Source organism: Myodes glareolus, chromosome 12 (assembly GCF_982192425.1).
Source record: "Myodes glareolus chromosome 12, mMyoGla1.1, whole genome shotgun sequence".
Lineage (NCBI taxonomy): Eukaryota > Metazoa > Chordata > Mammalia > Rodentia > Cricetidae > Myodes > Myodes glareolus.
Genome location: NC_142037.1, coordinates 18242585 through 18265010, shown reverse-complemented (window position 1 = coordinate 18265010; position 22426 = coordinate 18242585). Strand labels below are relative to the sequence as shown.

The 22426-nt window shown below is 39.1% G+C and overlaps 1 pseudogene; it reads right to left on the bottom strand.

Moving 5' to 3' along the window:
• Nucleotides 1-5258: 5258 nt before the first annotated feature.
• Nucleotides 5259-5734, bottom strand: LOC125407655 (small ribosomal subunit protein uS17 pseudogene; annotated as a pseudogene).
• Between the last annotated feature and the right edge of the window lie 16692 nt (nt 5735-22426).

The window sequence follows — 22426 nt, the reverse complement described above, 5'->3', positions numbered from 1 at the left end:
AGTAAGGGTAATATGGTAATACCTATTTGCCTGCCCAGTCTAAAACTTAAGCTGCATCGTTAATATGGTAAATACAGATGTAGCCCTCCCTACTACCTCTAGGTTGAGAAAGGTTTATATCCAAAGAGAATAGGATCCCATGAAGCTGGTATATGCAAGTAGAGGCACATCCCAGTGTCACAATCAGTGGCCCCTCAGTCTTCCCCAGCTGTCAACCCCCTTCAGAGGGGCTTGATTGTTCCCATGCTCATTCACTCCCAGTCCAGTTGGAGTTGGTGAGCTCCCATTAGCTCAAGCAAATTGTCTCAGTGGATGACCCCTTCATGGTCTTTAATTCCTTGCTCATATTCTCACTTCTTCCACTCTTCAAATGGATCTTGGGAGCTCAGTCCAGTGCTCCGATGTGGGTTTCTGCCTCTGTTCCCATCTGTTGTTGGATAAAGGTTCTATGGTGATATTTAAGATAATCATCAGTCTGAACACAGGGTAAGGTCAATTTAGACACCTTCTCTATTGCTTAGAGTCTTAGCTGGGGTCATCCCTGTGAGTTCTTGGGCATTTTTCTACAACCGGGTTTCTTGCTAACTCCATAATGGCTCTCTCAATCAAGATATCTCTTTCCTTACTCTCCTATCTGTCCTTCCTCCATCTCGACTATCCCATTCCCTCAAGTTCTCCTCAACCCCTTCCTTCTATTACCCGTCCCCCCGACTTCCGAATTTTTATCTGATTCCAATTTCCAGGTGGGTCTATATATGGTTTTCTTTGGGTTCAACTTATTACTTAGTTTCTCTAGGACCCTGAACTATAGGCTTGCTACCCTTTGTTTATGACTAGTATCCACTTATGAGTAAGTACATACCATATTCATCTTTTTGGGTCTGGGTTACCTCATTCAGGATAATGTTTTCTAATTCCATCCTTTTGCATGCAAAATTCAAGATGTCATTATGTTTTATTGCTGAGTAGTACCCTAACGTGTATATGTGCCACACTTTCTTTATCCATTATTCAGTTGAGGGGCTTCTAGGTTGTTTCCAGGTTCTGGCTATTACAAATAATGCTGCTATGAACATAGTTGAACAAATGTTTTTGTAGTATAATTGGGCATTTCTTGGGTATATTTCCAAGAGTGGTATTGCTAGATCCTGAGGTAGGTTAACTCCCAATTTTCTGAGAAAGTGCCACACTGATTTCCAAAGTGGTTGCACAAGTTTGCATTCCCACCAGCAATGGATGAGTGTTCCCCTTGCTCCACAACCTCTCCAGCATAAGCTATCATTAGTGTTTTTGATCTTAGCCATTCTGACAGGTGTAAGATGGTATCTCAAAGTTGTTTTGATTTGCATTTCACTGATAGCTAAGGAAGAACATGTCCTTAAGTATCTTTTTGCCATTTGCAATTCTTCTGATGAGAATTCTCTATTTAGTTTAGTACACCACTTTTTAACTGGGTTATTTAGAATTTTAATGTCTAGTTTCTTGAGTTCTTTATATATTTTGGAGATTAGTCCTTTGTCTGATGCGGGGTTGGTGAAGAACTTCTCCCATTCAGTAGCCTGCCTTTTTTGTCTTATTGACTTTGCCCTTTACTTTACAGAAGCTTCTCAGTTTCCAGAGGTCCCATTTATTTATTGATGCTCTTATTGTCTGTGCTACTGGGGTTATATTTAGGAAGTGGTTTCCTGTACCATCATTGAAAGTTACTTCCCAATTTCTCCTCTGTCGGGTTCAGTGTGGTCAGATTTATATTGAAGTCTTTAATCCATTTGAACTTGAGTTTTGTGCGTGGCAACAGATATGGATCTATTTTCATTCTTCTATAGGTTGACATCCAGTTATGCCTGCACCAATATGTTTTCTTTTTTCCATTGTATCTTTTTTGCTTCTTTGTCAAAAATCAGGTGTTCATAGGTACGTGAGTTAATATCTGGGTCTTCAACACGATTCCATTGGTCATTGTCTCTGTTTTTATGCCAATACCAGGCTGTTTTCATTACTATAGCTCTGTAATAGAGCTTGAAGTCAGGGATGATAATGTCTCTGGTAGTTCCTTTATTGTACAGGATTGTTTTGGCTATCCTGGGTTTCTTGCTTTTCCATATGAAGTTGAGTATCGTTCTTTCAAGGTCTGTGAAGAATTTTGTTGGGATTTTGATTGGGATAGCATTTAATCTATAGATTGCCTTCGGTAAGATTATCTCTTTATGTTGTCTTATTGCTATTGCTAAAACTTCAAAAACTGTGTTGAAGAGAGATGGAGAGAGTGGACAGCCTTATCTTGTTCCTGATTTTAGTGGAATTGCTTTGAGTTTCTCTCCATTTAATTTGATGTTAGCTGTCAGCTTGCTGTATATGGCTTTTATTATATTTAGATATGATCCTTGTGTCCCTAATCTCTTCAAGACCTTTATCATGAAGGGATGTTAAATTTTGTCAAATGCTTTTTCTGCATCCAATGAAATGATCATATGGTTTTTTATTTCAGTTTATTTATATGGTGGATTACATTGATTGATTTTCATATGTTGAACCAGCCCTGCATCTCTGGGATGAAGCCTACTTGGTCGTGATGGACGATTTTTTTTGGTGTGATCTTGGATTTGATTTGTCAGAATTTTATTGAGAATTTTTGCATCTGTGTTCATGAGTGAGATTTGTCTGTAATTCTCTTTCTTTGTTGAGTCTTTCTGTGGCTTTTCGTATCAGGGTAGCTGTAGCTTCATAAAAAGAGTTTGGCAGTGAGCCTTCTGTTTCTATTATGTGGAACAGTTTGAAGAGTATAGGTATTAGCTCTTCTTGAAAGCTCTGGGGGAATTCAGTACTAAAACCATCTGGCCCTGGGCTGTTTTTGGTTGAGAGGTTTTTGATGGCAGCTTCTATCTCGTCGTGGCTTAAATGTCTATTTAAATTGCTCCCCTGGTTTTGATTTAATTTTGATAGGTGGTATCTGTCTACAAAATTGTCCATTTCTTTTACATTTTCCAGTCTTGTGAAGTAAAGATTTTTGTAGTAGGACCTAATGATTCTCTGAATTTCCTCAGTGTCCATTGTTGTGTCTCCCTTTTCATTTCTGATTTTGTTAATTTGGATGTTCTCTCTCTGCCTTTTGATTAGTTTGGATAAGGGTTTGTCAATCTTGTTGATTTTGTGAAAGAACCAGCTCTTTGTTTCATTGATTCTTTGTATGGTTTTCTGTGTTTCTATTTTGTTGATTTCAGCCCTCAACTTTATTATTTCCTGTCTTCTACTTTTGGGTGAGTCTGCTTCATTTTTTTTCTAGAGCTTACAGGCATGCTGTTAGGTCATTGATGTTAGCTTTCTCCATTTTCCTTATGTTGGCATTTAGTGCTATGAATTTTCCTCTTAGCACTGCTTTCATAGTATCCCATAGGTTTGGATATGTTGTGCCTTCATTTTCGTTGAATTCAAGGAAGATTTTAATTTCTTTACTTATTTCTTCCTTGACCCAGGGGTGGTTCAGTAGTTGACTGTTCAGTTTCCATGAGTTTGTAGGCTTCCTGGGGGTAGTATTATTGTTAAATTTTAACTTTACTCTATGGTGATCTGATAAGACACAGGTGGTTACTCCAAATTTTTGTATCTGTGGATGTTTGCTTGTTACCAAGTATGTGATCAATTTTAGAGAAGGTTCCATGAGGTTCTGAGAAGGTATATTCTTTCCTGTCTGGGTGGAATGGTCTATAGATGTCTGTTAAGTCCATTTGATTCATTACATCGGTTAGTTCTCTTATTTCTCTGTTAAGTTTCTGTTAATGGTTTACCTGTCCATCGTCGAGAGAGGAGTGTTGAAATCTCCTTTCTATTAGTGTGTGGGGTTTGATGTATGATTTAAGTTTCAGTAATGTTTCTTTTACATATGTGGGTGCTCTTGAATTAGGGGTATAGATATTCAGGATTGAGACTTCATCTTGATGAATTGTTCCTGTTATGAGTATAAAGTGTCCTTCTCCAACTCTTCTGATAGATTTTAGTTTGAAGTCAATTTTGTTAGATATTAGTATAGCCACATCCACTTGTTTCTTAGGTCCATTTGATTGGAAAACCTTTCCCCAACCCTTTACTCTGAGGTAGTGTCTGTCTTTAAGGTTGAGGTGTGTTTCTTGTAAACAGCAGAATGTTGGATCCTGTTTATGTATCCATTCTCTTAGCCTCTGTCTTTTTATAGGTGAATTGAGACCATTGATATTAAGCAATAATAATGACCAGTGGTTGTTAGCTCCGGTTATCTTTTGGCAGTAGTGTTTGTATGTTTCCCTTCTTTGGGTTATGCTGGTAGGGGGTTATCAGATGCCTGTGTTACTGTGGGTCTAGTTAGCTTCCTTGGGTTGTGGCTTTCCTTCTAGTACTTTCTGTAAGGCTGGGCTTGTGAATACGTATTGTTTAAATCTTTTTTGTTATTGAATACCTTGTTTTCTCCATTAATGATGAATGAAAGCTTTGCTGGGTACAGCAGTCTGGGCTTGCATCCATGGTCTCTTAGTGTCTGCAGCACATCTGATCAGGACCTTCTGACTTTCATTGGTTTCCATTGAGAAGTCAGGTGTAATTCTGATAGGCTTTCCTTTATATGTTACTTGACATTTTTCCTTTGCAGCTCTTGATATTCTTTCTTTGTTCTGTATGTTTTGTGTTTTGATTATTATATGGTGAGGAAATTTTTTTTGATCCAGTCTATTCGGTGTTCTGTAAGCTTCTTGTACCTTCATAAGTATATCCTTCTTTAGGTTGGGAAAGTTTTTTTCTATAATTTTGTTGAATATATTTTCTGTGCCTTTGAGCTGGAATTCTTCTCCTTCTTCTACCCTATTATTCTCAGGTTTGGTCTTTTCATGGTGTCCCAGATTTCCTGAATGTTTTGTGTTAAGAATTTGTTGGATTTAGTGTTTTCTTTGACCAATGAGTCTATTTCCTCAACAGAATCTTCAGCGCCTGGGATTCTTTCTTCTATCTCTTGAATTCTGTTGGTTATACTTGTCTCTGTAGCTCCTGTTCGTTTACCCAGATTTTCCATTTCCAGAATTCCCTTGGTTTGTGTTTTCTTTATTATCTCTATTTCAAGCTTCATATCTTGAACTGTTTCCTTCATCTGTTTTATTGCTTTTTCTTTGTTTTCTTGGGTTTCTTTAAGGGATTTATTAATTTCTTCCAGCTTTTTGTTTGACTTCTCCATTTCTTTCTCTTTTTTTGAGCAAGAAAATAACTTTATTTGTTCTAGGTAGCTGGCCAAAGTGCTCTCAGAACTTCTGGAACTGTTTCTTGGTGCCAGCAGACTTGGTGACCTTATGCACACTGATGCGCACAGTCTTGCTCAGGGGCCTGCACTTTCTCACAGTGACAATGTCGCTGATCTGTACATCCCTGAAACAGGGGGACAGGTGCACAGACATGTTCTTGTGGCGTTTCTCAAAGTGATTGTACTTTTGGATGTAATGAAGATAGTCCCGGCGAATGATAATGGTCTTCTGTATCTTCTACTTGGTCATGACACGGACAAGATCTGATCTCGAATGGAGATGTTGCCTGTGAATGGGCATTTCTTGTCAATGTAGGTGCCCTCGATGGCCTCCTTGGGCGTCTTGAAGTCTAGACCAATGTTTTTTATAGTACTGAGGGAGTTTTTCTTTGCTGGTTTCTCCAAGCAGAACATAGTCTTGTTTTGAAAGATTGTGCGCTGCTTTTGGTCAGCACATTTGGTCTGAATATTCACCATTTTTCCAGTAGCCTGAGGAAAAGAGAGGTGGGCTGACTCCTGAGTTTCCTTCTTCACTACCTCTCCTCTATTTCTTTAAAGGGGTTTTTCACTTCCTCTTTAAAGGTCTCCATCATTTTCATTAAGTAATGTTTAAAGTCGTTTTCTTCTATATCTTCTGGGTTAGGATGATCAAGTCTTCCTGTTGTGTGTCCACTGGGTTCTGGTGGTACCATGTTGCTTTTTAGGATGTTGGAGGGGTTCTTGCATTGGTGCCTTCCCATCTCTTCCTTCAACTCTTATGTCTCTTATGTCCACCAAAAATTTGTTTGATGCGGGGTTGATGAAGATCTTCTCCCATTCAGTAGGATGCCTTTTTGTCTTACTGACGGTGTTCTTTGCTTTACAGAAACTTCTCCATTTTAGGAGTTCCCATTTATCCAATGTTGCTTTTATTGTCTGTGCTACTGGGGTTCTATGTAGGAAGTGGTCTCCTGTGCCCATGTGTTGCAGTCTCCTTCCCACTTTCTCTTCTATCAGGTTCAGTGTGGTCGGATTTATATTGAGGTCTTTAATCCCAAATGGATTAATGGACTTGAGTTTTGTGCATGGTGATAGATATGGATCTATTTTCATTCTTCTACAGCCTGTGAAGTTTAATGTTTCCAAGGGGCCCCTGTGGCCAATGACTCAGCAAGATGTTCCCCTTTCCTGGCACTAGAAGTTTAACTTAGTGGCATAAGATATCTAGTTAGGGCATTGTCTAATATATATGAAATCCTCTACAGTAGTAGATTTCCATATGGTTTTTCAATGGCCTTTAGTGTTGATTGCCCCTTCCCATAGTCCTTCCTTTACCCTTCTCTCCCATGCTCCTCTCCTTTTAATCCTCTTATTCTAGTTTCTCCTTTGTCTCTTCATAACATTATGCTCTATTTCTGCTTCTTAGGTATATCCTTTCTTCCCTGCAGTCCCTTATTAGGTATTAACTTCTGTGGTTATTCGAACTGTAGCACACATATCAAAAGTGTAAAAGCTAATATATATATATATATATATATATATATATATATATATATATATATATAGACATACAACACTGTATTTTTTGATCTGGGCTACATCATTCAAAATTTTTTTCCAGCTTTGCCCATTTACCTGTGTATTTTATAAGTTAATTTTTTCTTAACAGCTGAATAATATGTATAATGTGGACAACTAGACTATTTCTAGTTTCTGGCTGTTATGAATAGAGAAATAATGACCATGGATGAGCAAGTGTCTCTGTAGTAGGATGTTGTGTTAGTCAGGGTTCTTTAGAGGAACAACTATAGAATGAGTATATATAGGGAATTTATTAGAATGACTTGCAGGTTGTGATCCAGCTAGTCCGATAATGGCTGGCTATGAAGAGAAAGTTCAATAATTCAGTAATTTCTCAGTCCATGAAGCTGGATGTCTCAGCTGGTCTTCTATAAATGCTGGACTCGGAAAAAGTAGACTCTAATGCCAGTGAAGGAATGGACCTGTTAGCAAGGCAAGAGGAAGCAGGCAAAGAACAAAATCTTCCTCTTTCCATCTCCTTATCTAGAGTTCCAGCAGAACATGGGGCCCAGCTTAAAGACATGTCTTCCGGCCTCCAGTTCAAGATCAAAAGCTTGTGGCTTCCTACTTCAAAGCTCCAAACCAGAAGTAGATTTACTCAACTCAAACCAAGCAAAAAATACCACAGGTGTGCCCTCCACTTCTGGATTATAGTTCATTCCAGATGTAGTCAAACTGACAACCAAGAATAGCCATCATAGATGTAGAGTCTTGTATGCAAATGTCCTAGAGTCAGTATAGCTGGCTCTTGAGTTAAATCTATTCCCAACTTCTTGAGAAACTGCCACAATGATTTCCACAGTAGCTGTATAAGTTTATACTCCCATCAGCAATGAATAAATGTTCCCTTTACTCCACATCCTTGCCAGGATGAGCTGTCATTTGTTTTGTTGATCTTGACCATTTTTACTAGTGTGTAAGATGAAATCTCAAAGTAGTTTTGATCTGCATTTCCCTGGTGGCTAAGGATGCTGAGCATGTCTTTAAGTGTTTCTCAGCCACTTATGCCTCATCTTTTGAGAATTCTCTGCTTAATCCTATACTCCATTTTTAAATTGGGTTATTTATTTTCTTGGTGTTCAGTTATCTTGGTTTTTAATATATTTTTAATATCCTCTATCAGATATGTAATTAGTAAAGTTCTTGTTTTCTTCTGAAGCATACTATTTTGTCTGAAAGTAATAACAGTGTCCATTGACATACAGGAACTTTCCAGTTTCACGTGATCCCTTCTGTTCACTGTTGTGCTAACCATGTTCTGTTCAGAAAATCTTCTCCTGTGTCAGTGAGTTCAAGTCTATTCCTCACTTTTTTTCCTATCAGATTCAGGGTATCTTGCCTTATATGTAGGTCTTGCATCCATCTGGAGTTGGGTTTTGTGATAGATGTAGGTTATACATATAAATCTATTTTCATTCTTCTACATGTAGCCAACCAGTTTGATCAACATGATTTGTTCAAGCTGCTTTCTTTTGTACAGGTGTATTTGGGGGTTCTTTGTCAAAATCAGGTGTCCAGAGGTATGTGGACTTATTTCTTGGTCTTCAATTCAATTCCATTAATCAACATGTCTGTTCTTATACCAATATTGTTTTTATTACGATTCCTGTCATCACTCTAGAGTTGGTGGTGCCTGAGAGAATGGAGCCAGTAAATGAAGCAAACTAAAGGCTCATGCAATAGCCAATTTTATTTAAGGCATCAGACAATTTATACTCTGAGGATCAGGAAAAAAATCACATGAGTAAAGCTCTCATGATTTCAAGCTGTATACAATCACAAGGACAAGCCACAATCAAAACATGATTTTTCATATAAAGGATAGTTTAAGCATTTAGTTGAATAGCAACAGCAAGCAATAAGGAGTATTCTGAAGTAGATTCACCTCTATCTGCTTCACCTTGGAGAAGCACAAAAACATATTCCAAGGACAATTCCACATTTTGAAGAAACTGAGGTCACAAGACTCTTGCTTTCTTGGAGTATTTTCACAAGCACTCAAAATTCTCCTCACATGACTCCATTCCTAAACCATGATCTGACAACACCTCTGTAATATAATTTGAAATCTGGAATGGTGATAGTTCCAAGCCTGGTGTGTGTGTGTGTGTGTGTGTGTGTGTGTGTGTGTGTGTTTCTGTATGAAATTGAAGACTGTTTCTTCAATTTCCATGTTGAAATGTGGTAGAATTTTAATGGGGACTGCACTGAATCTGTAGAATGTTTTTGGTAGAATGGTCATTTTCACTGTAGTAATCCTCTTAATCAATGAGCATGGGCGATCTTACCATTTGATATCTTCTTCAGTTTATTTCTTCAATATCTTTTTTATTACACAAGTCTGTCATTTGCTTGGTTAGAGTTATTTCAGGATATTTCTTGAGGCTATTGTGAAAGGTATTGTTTCCCTGCTTTCTTTCTTAGTCTATTTGTTATTTGCATATAGGAAGACTACTGATTTATTAATTTTGTATTTTGCTGCTTTGCTGAAAATAAATATCTTCTGTAGATGTTTCCTGGTGAAACTTTTAGGGTCTTTTATGTATAAAATCATATTATATGTAAATAAAGACACTTTAATGTCTTCCTTTGCTATTTGTATCCCCTTGATCTCTTTCAATTGTTTTATTCCCTAGCTAAGTCTTCAAATGCTATACTGAATAGGTTTGGAGATAATGGACCAGCCTGACTCCATCTTAAGGATAGAAACCATTTTGTTATAAAGGCAAAATAAATTCCTTTCTGTTTGCTGCAAAATTCAAACTGACTGTGCTATAACCTGTTTCTGGAATTTATTACACTCCCCACCCTATGGAGTTTGACTAACACCTTGAATAATTAAAATGCCTCTAAGAAATCTCCCAACCCTTGAAAACCTCCTCATCTTGCAGGGTTTTTGTTTATTTGTTTAATTTTTTTTCTTTTAGACTACATGAATCCTACCATCTCCTGTGTTCAATGCTATATTTTCAGTATCACTTTAGGAAGATGGCCCTGTCTGACAGAAAATAAAGCTTGCTTAATTTGACTAAAGAATTTGGGTCTTTACTCTCCTTCAATAGGATTAACATAGAGGGTGGACATCCTTGTCTTATTCCTGATTTTCGTGAAAACGCTTTGCATTTCTTTCCATTTAAGTTGATTTTGACTGTGGCTTGCTGTCAACTGCCTCTATTATGTTGAGGTAATGTCTCTTGTACCCATAGTCTCTCCAGGACTTTTATCATGAAAGAGTGTTAGATTGTATTAAAGGCCTTTTCTGGATCTAATAATATGATCATTTGGTTTTTTATTTCAGTCTGATTATATGGTGGATTATATTTATTGAATTATATATGTTGAACCAATTATGTGTTACAAGGAGCAGGGTGGGAGGCTTTGTTTGTCCTGGTGACCTGGCTAGCTTACACCTGAAATAATCACACAGAAACTGTATTCATTAAAACACTGCTTGGCCCATTAGCTCTAGTTTTTTATTGACTAATTTTTACATCTTAATTTAACCCATTTCTATTAATCTGTGTATCGCCATGTGACTCTGGCTTACCAGCAAGATTATAACTGGCGTCCATCTCAGGCAGAAGATCCATGGCTTCTTCCTGACACTTTGTTCCTCCCAGAATTCAGTTCTGTCTTTTCCACCTACCTAAGTTTTGCCCTATCAGGCCCAAAGCAGTTTTTTTTAATCATTAACCAATGAATAAATGAATAACATGAAAAGAAGAACCTCCTACACCAATTGTGAATCTCTGGGATGAAGTCTACTTGATCCTGATAGATGATTTTTTTAGTGTATTCTTGTGTTCAGCTTGCAAGTATTTTATTGGGAGTTTTTGCAACTATGCTCATAGGGAAAACTGATCTGTAATTTTCTTTCTTTTAGATTTTTGTATTGTTTAGGTATCAGGGTAACTGTGGCTTTTTACAAAGATTTAAGCAATGTTCCTTCAGTTGCCATTTTGTACAATTTGAAGAATGTTGGCATTAATAATAATTTCAAGAATATTGACATTAATTATATTCTTTCTAGATCTGGTAGAATTCTGAACTGAACCCATAAGACCCTGGACTTTTTGATTAAGAGAGTTTTAATTATTACTTTTATTTCACTACAGGGTTATGGATCTGTTTAGATTGCTAATTTGATTTTGATTAAACTTTGATAAGTTGTATTTATCAGGAAAATCATTTGGCTCTTTTATGTTTTCCATTTTGGTAGAATATAGATTTTGAAAGTATGTCTTTATAATTCTCTAAATTTTCTACGTGTCTGTTGTAATGCCCCCTTTTTATCTCTAATTTTGCTAATTTTGATACTCTTTCTATGTCTTTCTAGTTCATTTGACTAAGGTTTTGTTAATATTCTTGCTTTCTCAAAGAACCAACTCTTTGTCTCCTTAATTCTTTATATTTTGTTGTTTGTTGGTTTCTATTTCATTGATTGTTGACTGAGTTTTCTGTCCTGCCCAATTGCCGTAATTGTTAAGTCCCAAAGAAATCATACAGAGGTCTACATTAACTATAAACTGATTGGCCCATTAGTTCAGGCTTCTTATTAACTCTTATAATTTATATTAGCCAATTATTCTTATCTATGCTAGCCACGTGGCTCAGTATCTTATTCAGTGAGGCAGTCACATCTTGCTTGTTCTGTGGCCGGGTCAGGACTACAAACCAAGATTTCCTTTTCCTAGGATTCTCCTGTTCTCATTGACCTGCCTCTACTTCCTGTCTGGTTGTCCCACCTATACTTCCTGCCTGGCTACTGGCCAATCAGTGTTTTATTAAAATACAACTGACAGGCTACAGACCATTTCCCACAGCAAGTGATTTCAGCTCTGAGTTTATTTCTTGACATCTGTTCTTTAAGTGTTATTCCTTCTTCTTGTTCTAGGGCTTTCAGGTGTGTCACTGAGTTTCTGATATGAGATCTCTCCAATTTTTTGATATAGGCACTTAGTTCTACAAACGACTCTTAGAACTGCTTAGGGCTAGGTATGTGGTATTTGTATTTTCATTCTATTCAAAAAAGTTTTTAATTTTCTTCTTGATTTCCGCCTTTGCCCATTTTTCATTTAGTAGTGAGATTTTTGGTTCCTATAAGTTTGTATACTTTCTGTTGTTTCTATTTTTGTTGATTTCCAGTTTTAACCCATGGTCAAATAGGATATAGGGTGCTATTTAAATTTTCTTAGATCTGTTAAGACTTGTTTTGTGTCTTAGTATGTGATCAATTCTGAAGAAAGTATAATGAGCTATTGAGAAGAAATTTTATTATTCATTATTTGGGTGAAATGTTCTGAAGATATCTCCTAGGCTCATTTGATTTATAATATTATTTAATTCCAGGATATCTGCTTAGTTTTTGTCTGGATGACCTGTCTATTGATGAAAGTGTAGTATTGAAGTTACCCACTATCACTGTCTGAGGGCCAATATGTAATTTTTTGTAGTAGTGTTTCATTATGAACTTGAACACCCTTGTGCTTGGTGCATAAATGTTTAGAATTGCAATATCCTCTTGGTGGATTTCTTCCTTAATGAGTGTCCTTCCCTATGTCTTGTGATTAGTTTTGACTTGAAGTCCATTTTAATATATTTGTTGTATATTAAAATTATCTACACCTGTTTGCTTCTTGTTTCTGTTTTCTTGGATTACTTCTTTTTTATGCTTTTACCCTGAGGTAGTGTCTATCTTTGATGTCTATTCTTGATGGTGATGTGTGTTTCTTGAATGCATAATAAAAATGGATCCTGCTTTCTAATCCAATCTGTTAGTCTGTGTTTTTTTATTGGGGGAGCTGAAATGAGATCATTGATACTGAGATTTACCAATAAACAGTGTTTATCAATTTCTCTTATTTTGACACTATGGTGTAGAGATTCTTTTTCTCCTCTTTTGATTTACTGTTCTGGGATTACTTATTTGTTGGTTTTCTTGGGTGTAGTTAACTTCTTTTTTTTATTTATTTATTTATTTATTAAAAATTCTACCTCCTCCCCGCCTCTCTTTTCCCTCCCCTTCCCCACCTCCCACTTCCTCTCTAGTCCTAGACTAAATTTTTCCATTCCTTCTAGTGTCTCCTGTAGAGATACACTGGTAGACAGAAATTGCTTAAATTTTTTTATACAATGTTTTTCTTTTTTCATTCATTGTGATTGAAAGTTTTGCTGGGTATAATAGCCGACATCTGTAGTCTCTCAGAATTAGAAAGTCCAGGCCTTTCTAACTTTCAGTCTCCGTTGAATAATCAGGTGTCATTCTAATGGGCCTGCCTTTACATGTAACTTGGGCTTTTCCCCCTTTCCAGCCTTTGTGGAGGTTTGAGTAGGAATGGCCTCCATAGGGTCATATATTTGAATGCTTAGGGTGTGGTGTTAGGAGATCTTATTGAAATAGATGTGGCCTTGGAGGAAGTGTGTCACTGGGGAGGACTTTGAGGTTCAGAAGCTCAAGCCAGGGTCAGCCAGGGTCTCTCTTCCTGACGCCTTCCAATCTGGATATAGAACTCTCAGCCTCCTCTCTAGCACCATGCCTGCCTGTGTGCTGCTGTGCTTCCTGCCATGATGATAATGGACTGAGCTGTGATGCTTTCTTTTTATAAGAGTTGCCGTGGTCGTGGTGTCTCCTCACAACAACAGAAACCCTAAGACAGCCTTTAATAACATATCATTTCTTTTTTCTATATATTTAGTGTCTTGATTATTGCATGTCTTCTGGAATTTCTTTTCTGATTCTGTCTACTTTGTGTTCTGTATGTCTCTTATACCCTGATAGACATCCTCTTCCTTTGGTTGGGTAAGTTTTCTTCTATGATTTTTTTTAAGTTTCTGTACGTTTGTATGTTTGAGCTTAGTTTATTTTCCTTCCTCTATACCTATTTTTCATACATAAGATCTCTTCATAGTATTCTAATTCTCCTGGATGTTTTGTATCTGGATTTTTATATTTAACCTTTTTTTGACTGAGCTACCCATCTCTTCTACCTTGTCTTCAAGACTAGAAATTCTCTCTTCCCTATCTTTTAATCTGTTGGTGAGGCTTACCTCTGAGGTTTTTGTTTAACCACCTAAGCTTTTAATTTCCATTTTTAATTCAGTTTGGGTTTTGTTTTGTGATTCTATTTCTGTTTTCTTGTCTTGAAGTGCTTTCATTATTCCATTCACCTTGTCTGTTTGTGCCTTCACAATATCATTAAGGCATTTATTCAGATCTTCTTGAAGGTCTTGGAGCATATTAATAATTGCTGTGTTGAAGTCCTTGTCTTATACTTCAACTAAATTTCATTTTCTCAGGGCCTACTGCAATAGGGTTATTGCCTTCTAGGTATATTCTCTTGTCGATGTTTGTGTTTTTGTGCTGGGATGTAGGCATCTGAAGTTATGATTCAGGTGTTTCTTGTTGTAGACAAACGGACTTGCCTTGGTTGGGTTGTTGTTTCATTCTTTGGTTGCTGTTACCCACTCTGGATCCTAGGTAACTGCGGTGGTTCTGGGGTCCCTGGTAAAGAGGTTTTTGTAGGTCAGTTAGTGACACCAAGTTTCATAGTGACACCCTATCTCAAAAACAAACAAGTAAACAAAAAGGAAAAGATGCAGGATTGCTGCATATTCAAGGTTGGCCTGACCACATAATGGGATTTATCTCAGAAGAACAAAAAAGAGGGGGAGGAGTGATGGCTCAGCAGTTAAGAGCACTGGATGTTCTTCCAGAAGATGTAGGTTCAATTCCCAACACTTGCATGTCTGCTCCTGTCCATCAGTAATTCCAGTTCTAAGTATCTGACATCCCTTTTCTGGCCTCCTCAGGCACCAGCCATGTACATAGCGCACAGACATATGTGTAGGCAAAACACTCAAACACGTGAAATGGAATAGAATACATGAGATATCTGTTCATACCGTGAATGTGTCCTTCCTACCAGGAAGATAAACTCTGCAGGTTCCTACCCTAGTACTTGTGCAGTAAAAGTGAAACTTTAATGTCTGAGAAGCAGATCAGTGGAAGACAAGGAAAGTCAGGACCAGGCTTCAATCAAGATGCCTAGAGTCAAGTCGCATGCCGGCATAAATGATATAAGACATTTGGAACTGAAAATGTCTCTTATCCTCTCCCCTCACCCTCCAAATCCTCTTTTCCTGAGTTCCTCTCCTACTTTTCTGTCCCGTGTGTGTGTGTGTGGTTCACTGCATTTAACTAGAGTTGCCTGCATGTGCATGGGTTATTTGCTTAAGTGACGGCAATGTACCAGTGGCCACACCACTAAGAAGTATAACTCCCCCTCCTCCTATAACTTTTATCTGTAGCTCCCTTTGGGCAGGTGGGGCCTCATGAGCTCTTCCACCCATGATAGAATGTTGAATGGCCCAGTCTTGGGCAGGTAGCCACTAATGCTGTGAGTTCATGGGTGTAATGGCCACGTCGTGTCCAAAACACATTTTACGGCACTTCTTTCTATCATCTAGCTCTCACATTCTTTCTGCCCCCTCTGTAATATTCCTGAGCCTGGGGGAGGGTGATGTAATTGACCCATTTAGGGGCTTTCCAGTGTTAAAAATGTCATAAAGGGGCAGCATGCAGTTGCCTGAACTACATGAAACTCCACAATATTCTACTGCTACAAATATATAGGGGTAACATACAACAGCTTTGTAAATATACAGTTAAGGACGGGAATAAACAAAAGAAAAATAAAGGAAACGTTACCATAAAATAATAGGCTAATTAGTAAACAATAGGAAATGCTGCCAGATGTGGTGGCGCTCTCCTTTAATGACAGCACAGAGAGGCAGAGGCAGGAAGATCTCTGAGTTCAAGGTCTACAGTCCTTGAACTAGTCCAAGACAGTTAGGGCTACATGGAGAGATCTTGTCTCAAATTTTAAAAAAAAAATCCTCCTCCTGTGAAGGGTCCAGGAAGCCTGCACAGATGGCCCTGCTTCCCACTCAGCCCTGAGCCCTCGCCCACCAGGCTCCCTCTCACTCGCCAGCCTTTCCAGCACTAAATCCTGCCAAGCCCTTACGTTTGTGCCTCCTTCTACTTGGACCACTCCTATAGAACCTTTAGTCTTGGCTCACACATCACCTCAGAGATCTCTCTTTCCTCTTCCTATACAATATTGCCTTTCTTAAGCATTGTCCTGTTCAGAAATTATGGCTAAGTGTTTCCATAATTGAAGGAAAATACCAAATCTCAAACAACATTAAAAAAAAGAAAGAAAAAGACCAATCCACATTTCTGGAGGAACCATAGTACAGGAATGACTTGAGCATCCAAACAAACCAGGCTCCCACAAAGCCAGTCCATGCAGTAGAATCAAAACCCAGTGCCATTGTCCTTGGCTTCTCAGTCAGCCCTCATTGACAGCCACATTCAGAGAGTCCGGTTTGATCACATGCTCCATCAGTCCCAGTCCAGCTGGCCTTGGTGAGCTCCCATTAGATCAGTCCCACCACCTTCCTAGTCCTGGATGGAGGGGGAAGGACCTAGGACTTCCCACGGGGCAGGGAGCCCTGACTGCTCTTAGGACTGGAGAGGGAGGGGGAGTGGGAGGAGCAGGAGGGAAATGGGAGGTGGGGAAGAGGTGGAAATTTTTAATAAATAAATAAACAAGGAATAAATAAATAAATAAATAAATAAATAAATAAATAAATAAATAAATAGAATGACCTGAGAGAACTTGTAAAGTGTAGTTCAGCAAGGGAAACAACGTGGCCTGTAAAAGATGAACGCAATGCAAGAAGCCACAAGGGACCAGGAGAGCAATAAACAATGTCGGCAAACCTATTACTCTGTGGATGATAAATCATGACTATCGAGAGGTTAAAAGCATGAGAACTAAAATCCTCCACAACTGTGATGCGGAGTTAGGAAGAAAGCATGCAGCAGGAAATGGAGACAGCCTGGGCCTTTGAGGGAGGAGAAGGATTGCCGCTTTAATTAACTGCTGTCTCTAAGCTTAAAAAGCCTGGGGGGGGGGGGTTCTCAGAGAAAGAGCGCTTGCCTGACATGCATGAGGCTCTGGGTTCAACCCCCAACACAAAAGGAGGAAGGAGAAGTTAGATGCTATGCGTAGTCACTGAAAAGGTAAAAATCAAATATATTACTTCTAATCCACTAGCGAAACCAAGAAGGTGCTATTAATTTCACCCACAGAAATAGAGAGCTGGAGAATTCTGGGCTAAGATGGGCTAAATTTAAAGCTGGATCTGAGTGAGTGGATTATTACAGTTAAGAGACAACAGGTGAGCGACACTTGCCACCAAGCCTGACCACCTAGGTTTGATCTCTGGGTCCCACGTGTTGGAAAGGAGGGGACCAACTCCTGAGAGTGGTCCCCTAATCTCCACATGAACTCCATTGAATGTGCATGAGAACACACACACACACAGACAGTTACACACACACACACACACACACACACACACACACACACGTAAATAAACGAACAAATGTAACTTTGAGAAGGTTGACGGGAAGGAGAAGAGCTAGGGCTGCTGTGGCACCCCTCCCATCCCTGGCCACCAACTCCTAAACTCACCAACATTTGCCGTACACTGCAATGATCTCCTCACAATATACTCCTGACCGCCACTGCTCCCACTGCTGCTGCCACCCGGGGCCATGGTCAGCACAGCCACCCCTATTAGTGTTAGCTGTCTTTTCCAGGAACCTGCTTGCAGGAATGGTACCAGGAGTGTCAGAAGGAGAAGGCCCAAGCTTGCCAGGCCTCCTTAGCCTTATTCCCCAGGGAAAGGTGAGTGCACTATCTGCCCCCTCTGTAGCCCCACAACCCAGGACAACCAGAGGTGATAGGGAGTCAAGTCAAAGCAGGAACTCCGTTTATTACTGTGAGCATCAGCTTATATAAGTTAAGTGACATTGTGTAATGTGGGAGGACCTCCAGCCAATGAGAGAGAGAACCAAGGCCTCCCTCTGGCTGGAAGGGCATCTACCTAGATTTTGTTGTCTCATCCTCACTTGGTAGCTTTGAGACTATCCTTCAAACTCGAGTCAGGCTTTTCTCTGTCCTACAGGCCTCGAGGTACAGGCCCTGAGAAAATTTTGGCCCAACACAAGCTGTTGAAAGCAAGCACAGAGGCCATACTGGGTCAGGGTAAGCACAGGAGTATACAGAACTGTGACCAGGGAACCTGAGCCTGAGATGGAAAATAATGACATCCCCTAAGTCCTGGTGTAAGCTACAAGGACTCGCTGATGTGTGTACGGAGCCTGATGCAGCGCTCCGTGGCACACAGAGGTACCCATGTGAGCCAGCCTTCCACTCTGCTTCAGAGCCGGAGTCACAGAAAGCCCTGCCTTGTGGAAGGTTTGGTCCCTGACTTACTAGCGGTGAGGCTGTAAATTGCTGGAGAAGGGCGAGGGTCTGACCAGGCAACTGTGGCAGGAAACAGTCTGCGCTCACAGTAATCCCTGTCATCTAGAGAGCCGCACTGCCTTAACCTGCCTGGACCACTGAGAAGAGCAGTCCTCTCTCCCGCTTGTGAAGATTGCTCCAAATGACCTTTCTGGGAAGAGAGAACCCATCACCACAGTGACCATGAAAACTGGCTGAGAAAATTGTCCTAGTCAGGTTTCCTATTCCTGTGATAAAACACCGTGACCAAAGCAACTTGAGGAAGAGGGGGTTTGTCTTGGCTCATAGTCCATCATGAAGGGAAGTCAGGGCAGGACCGTGGTGGAGGCAGGAGGTGATGCAGAGGCCATGCTTACTGGCTTGCTCAGCCTGCTTTCTTATACTATGCATAACCAGACCAGCTCAAAACAACAGATATAATTTAATAATTGAAAGACGGGGAAACTCATGCTACCAGAGTAGAAGGTAAAAAGTCCAAACGGGTAGAGCGAGCACCAGGCAGAGAACGCAGACACCTATCTACCTCCCTGTTTATCTACCCGGGCTCCAGGTGGCCACACCCTAGCCAGATGTGATTGGCTAAGCTTGCCCATCAATGGAGGATGCTGCTTACTGGCTTGCTCCCCATGACTTGCTCAGCCTGCTTTCTTATGCTCTGCAGAATCATCTGCCCAGGAGTGGCGCCACCCTCAGGGAGCTGGGTCCTCCACATCAATCATCATTCTCACCAATCAGGAGGATTCCCCACAGAGTTCCCCACAGGCCAGTCTGATCAGGACATATTCTCAATCAGTGGTCCCTTCTCTCAAATGACTCCAGGCTGTGCCGAGCTGACAAAGCTAACCAACGCAGGCATACTGCCTTCTATTCCACATTATTGCTAGCTTTCGGCTCTTTATTTTGGAGTTGGCTTTTTCCCCGTGTTTTCTATTTAGTTCTGTATTCATTGCTATTTATATTTTTGCACTCTATTCATGAAGCTGTTGAGTTATTCTTCTGTCTCAACTGGAAGACTTTCGTGATTGTCTTTCAATTTTCTGCATCTATTTTTTAAATATTTTCCTTTAGCTTTATATATTATTATGGTTACATTCTCTGCTCCCTCTGGTACTTCTGAGCTCTGGGATTTTCTTCTCAGTCATTCTTACTCCTTTTTTTCCCCTTTCCGTGTTCATCCACTGTTTCACTACTTAAATCGTGATCTCCTTAGCACAAAGAAGTTTATAAGCTACACTTTTCCCACCAGAACCCCTAGTAAGGCTGCCTCTGAACCTTGCTGGGGACACAAGTAAATCTCTGAAGTGTCCTCTCCTGCAAGTCAGTGCTGAGACTGCTGGCCACTGCAGCTGTCTCCTCCACAAGCGGTAAAGGAAACAATCCTAGTGAAGACAACCCAACAGGATGACTGACATAAAGCAAAACCAATGAGCCAGAGGATTGGAAGATGCACCCATCCCAACAGATGCACAAAGACTATGGTGAGCGCCCCTCATGGTACATCCACAGCCCCACAGCTCGGGAACAGAAGCGAAAGACATTGAGAAGGTGAATTGACTGGCAAGGATTTTAGAGTCTTATTTTAAAAAAAAAAATCAGTAACCATAAAATAGACTCAAATAAGCAAGTGCATGAAGGAAGAAGATCAATTTAAGACAAGGAGAAGAAAAAGAATTACTGGGAAAAGAATGAAATTGAAATTCAAAAAAAAAAAAAAACCACAACACTGAAAGGAGACCAAAGCTTCCAAGAAGTGTAAAATAAAGTCAAGAGACCAAGACCTACGTGTGTATGGAATAAAAGGAGCTGAGATAAAGCCAAAGGGCATAGATAATTTAGTCAATAAAACATTTAGAATCCTAAATAAACATGAGCAGTGAAGAACCTCTTCATGACATCTCAAGGTCAAAAATACAAAACAAAGGAACAGTACTGAAAGCTGTAAGGGAGGGGATGCCAACTCAAAAACACCATCAGAAACATCACAACATCGGATCTTTAACCAACAGCCCTAAAAGCATGGAATGATATATTCAAAGCCCTGAGAGTAAATAGCACAATCAAAATTGTCTTATCCAACACAATTACCTCTTAAAATTATTGAAGAACCAAGAATATTTCAATTAAAAAAGAAAACAAATTAAGCCAATTTGTGACAAAGAATCCAACACTGTAGAAAAAATATTTAAAGAAATACATAAAGGAAGAAGAAAGTCTCCCCTATGGCAGAATACATTTCATGAGAGGAACAGACGGTCAAAGAACAGGGAATGATCCAGTCATGTCCCACACAGCAGACCAGAAAACCTCTAATACCAACAGGGCAAGAATAAGAAAACACCCAGTAATCTGACCAACCAAGACAATTAACAAAGTCATAGGAAATACCAAACTTATCTCAATAATAACCTTAAGTAGAAACTAATTCAGTTCATCTATTAAAAATGTAAACTAATGAATTACAAAATTAGATCCAATATCTGTTGACCCCCAAGAAACTCACTTAACTTGGAAAGGCATCCAAATATAGACTCAACTGCTGGAGACTGATGTTCCAAGAGAAAAGAAAGGCATAAGCAAGTTAGCAGAGTGATTCTCATGCCTGATAAAAGTATATTTAGAACCAAAACTAATAAGAAAAGATTTTTTAAAGGTCACTATATGTTTGTTAGTAAAGAAAACAAATCATCAGGAAGATATAACAATTTTAAGTATTTACGTACCTGGCTCCTGATTTCATAAAACATATATTAAAGGAATAAAAAGACATATTGTTCCTGACACAAGAATAGGGGGGGCTTCTATACCTTACTGACATATTTAGACAAGTCTGCTAAACTAAAATCAGCAATGAAACCTCACAGCTAAATTATACCATAGAACAACTTGATTAAAAGATATTTATGGAATATTCCACCCAAAAGTTAGGAAATACGCACTCTTCTCAGTGGCAGATGGAACCTTCTCTAAAACTGATTGCATTATAGGCCACAAAATAAGTCTTCACAAAAAAAAATGAAAATAATTCCTGGCGTCTTATCAGACCACAGTGGAATAAAACTAGAAACTCACGACCATAGAAACCCTGGAAACTGTATACATACTTGGAGAGTGAACATAATAGCTTTGAATGAACAGTAGACTACTGAAGAAATCAGAGAAGAAAATATTTCAATTCCTAATCAAAATGATGCACAACTTCTGAGAACCTTAGAATACAACCAAGGCAGTCCTGACTGAAAGCATTATCTGTAAGTAATCACGTTAACATCGGAGACATAGCAAGCAAATAATGTAATAATGCACTGTAAGGCTCTAGATAAACAAGTAGACGCCAAATCCAAACCCAGTATACAGTGGCAAGTAAAAGGTTAGAGTAAAAATTAATGAAATTGATATTAAGAGAACAATACATAAAATCATCCAAACGGGCTGGAGAGATGGCACAGAAGTTAAGGCATTTATAGCTCTTCCACTTCAGACAGTTCTCAACCACTTTTAAACCCAGCTTCATGGGAAGCCAAAGCTTCTAGGTTCCATGGGCACCATAGAAACATGCAAATACCCACTACACACACACACACACACACACACACAAGAGGAGAGAGAGAGAATTTTTTAAATAACTTTAAAGTCATTTTTTAAAAGAATCATTCAAACAAATAGTTCATTCTTTGTGATGATTGACATTATTGCAAAAACCCTTGCCAAACCAATATAAACAAAACAAGAGAAGACTCAAACAAAGAAAATTAGAGATTAAAGAGGGGTTGTGAACAGAACAGACTCCAGAGAAATCCAGATTATTTGGAAAGCCTTTGAAAAGCTACACTTTAAAAAGCTGGGAAGCCTAGAATAGTGAATATATTTCCAAACTAATGTGACCCCCCCCCAAATCAAAGGCAGAAGAGCGAAACAATCTGAGCAAACTGTTAGCAAACAATGAGATTGAATAAGGACTTAAGTTTTTCTACGAGAAAGTTCCCTGAAGATTCACTAATGAAGTCCATCAAACTTTTAAGAAGATCTAAATACCAACACTTCTCAAACCATTCCATAAGAGAAAGGGGGGGGAAAAACAACTAAACTCATGCTACAAATCAGCATTATCATAATTCTAAAGCCAGATAAAAACACAGTAACAAAAACAGAAACAACAGACAAGTTTCCCTGACAAACAACAATGCAAACTTTGTCAAGAAAACAGAACAGTTGCAAACCCAATTCAACAGCA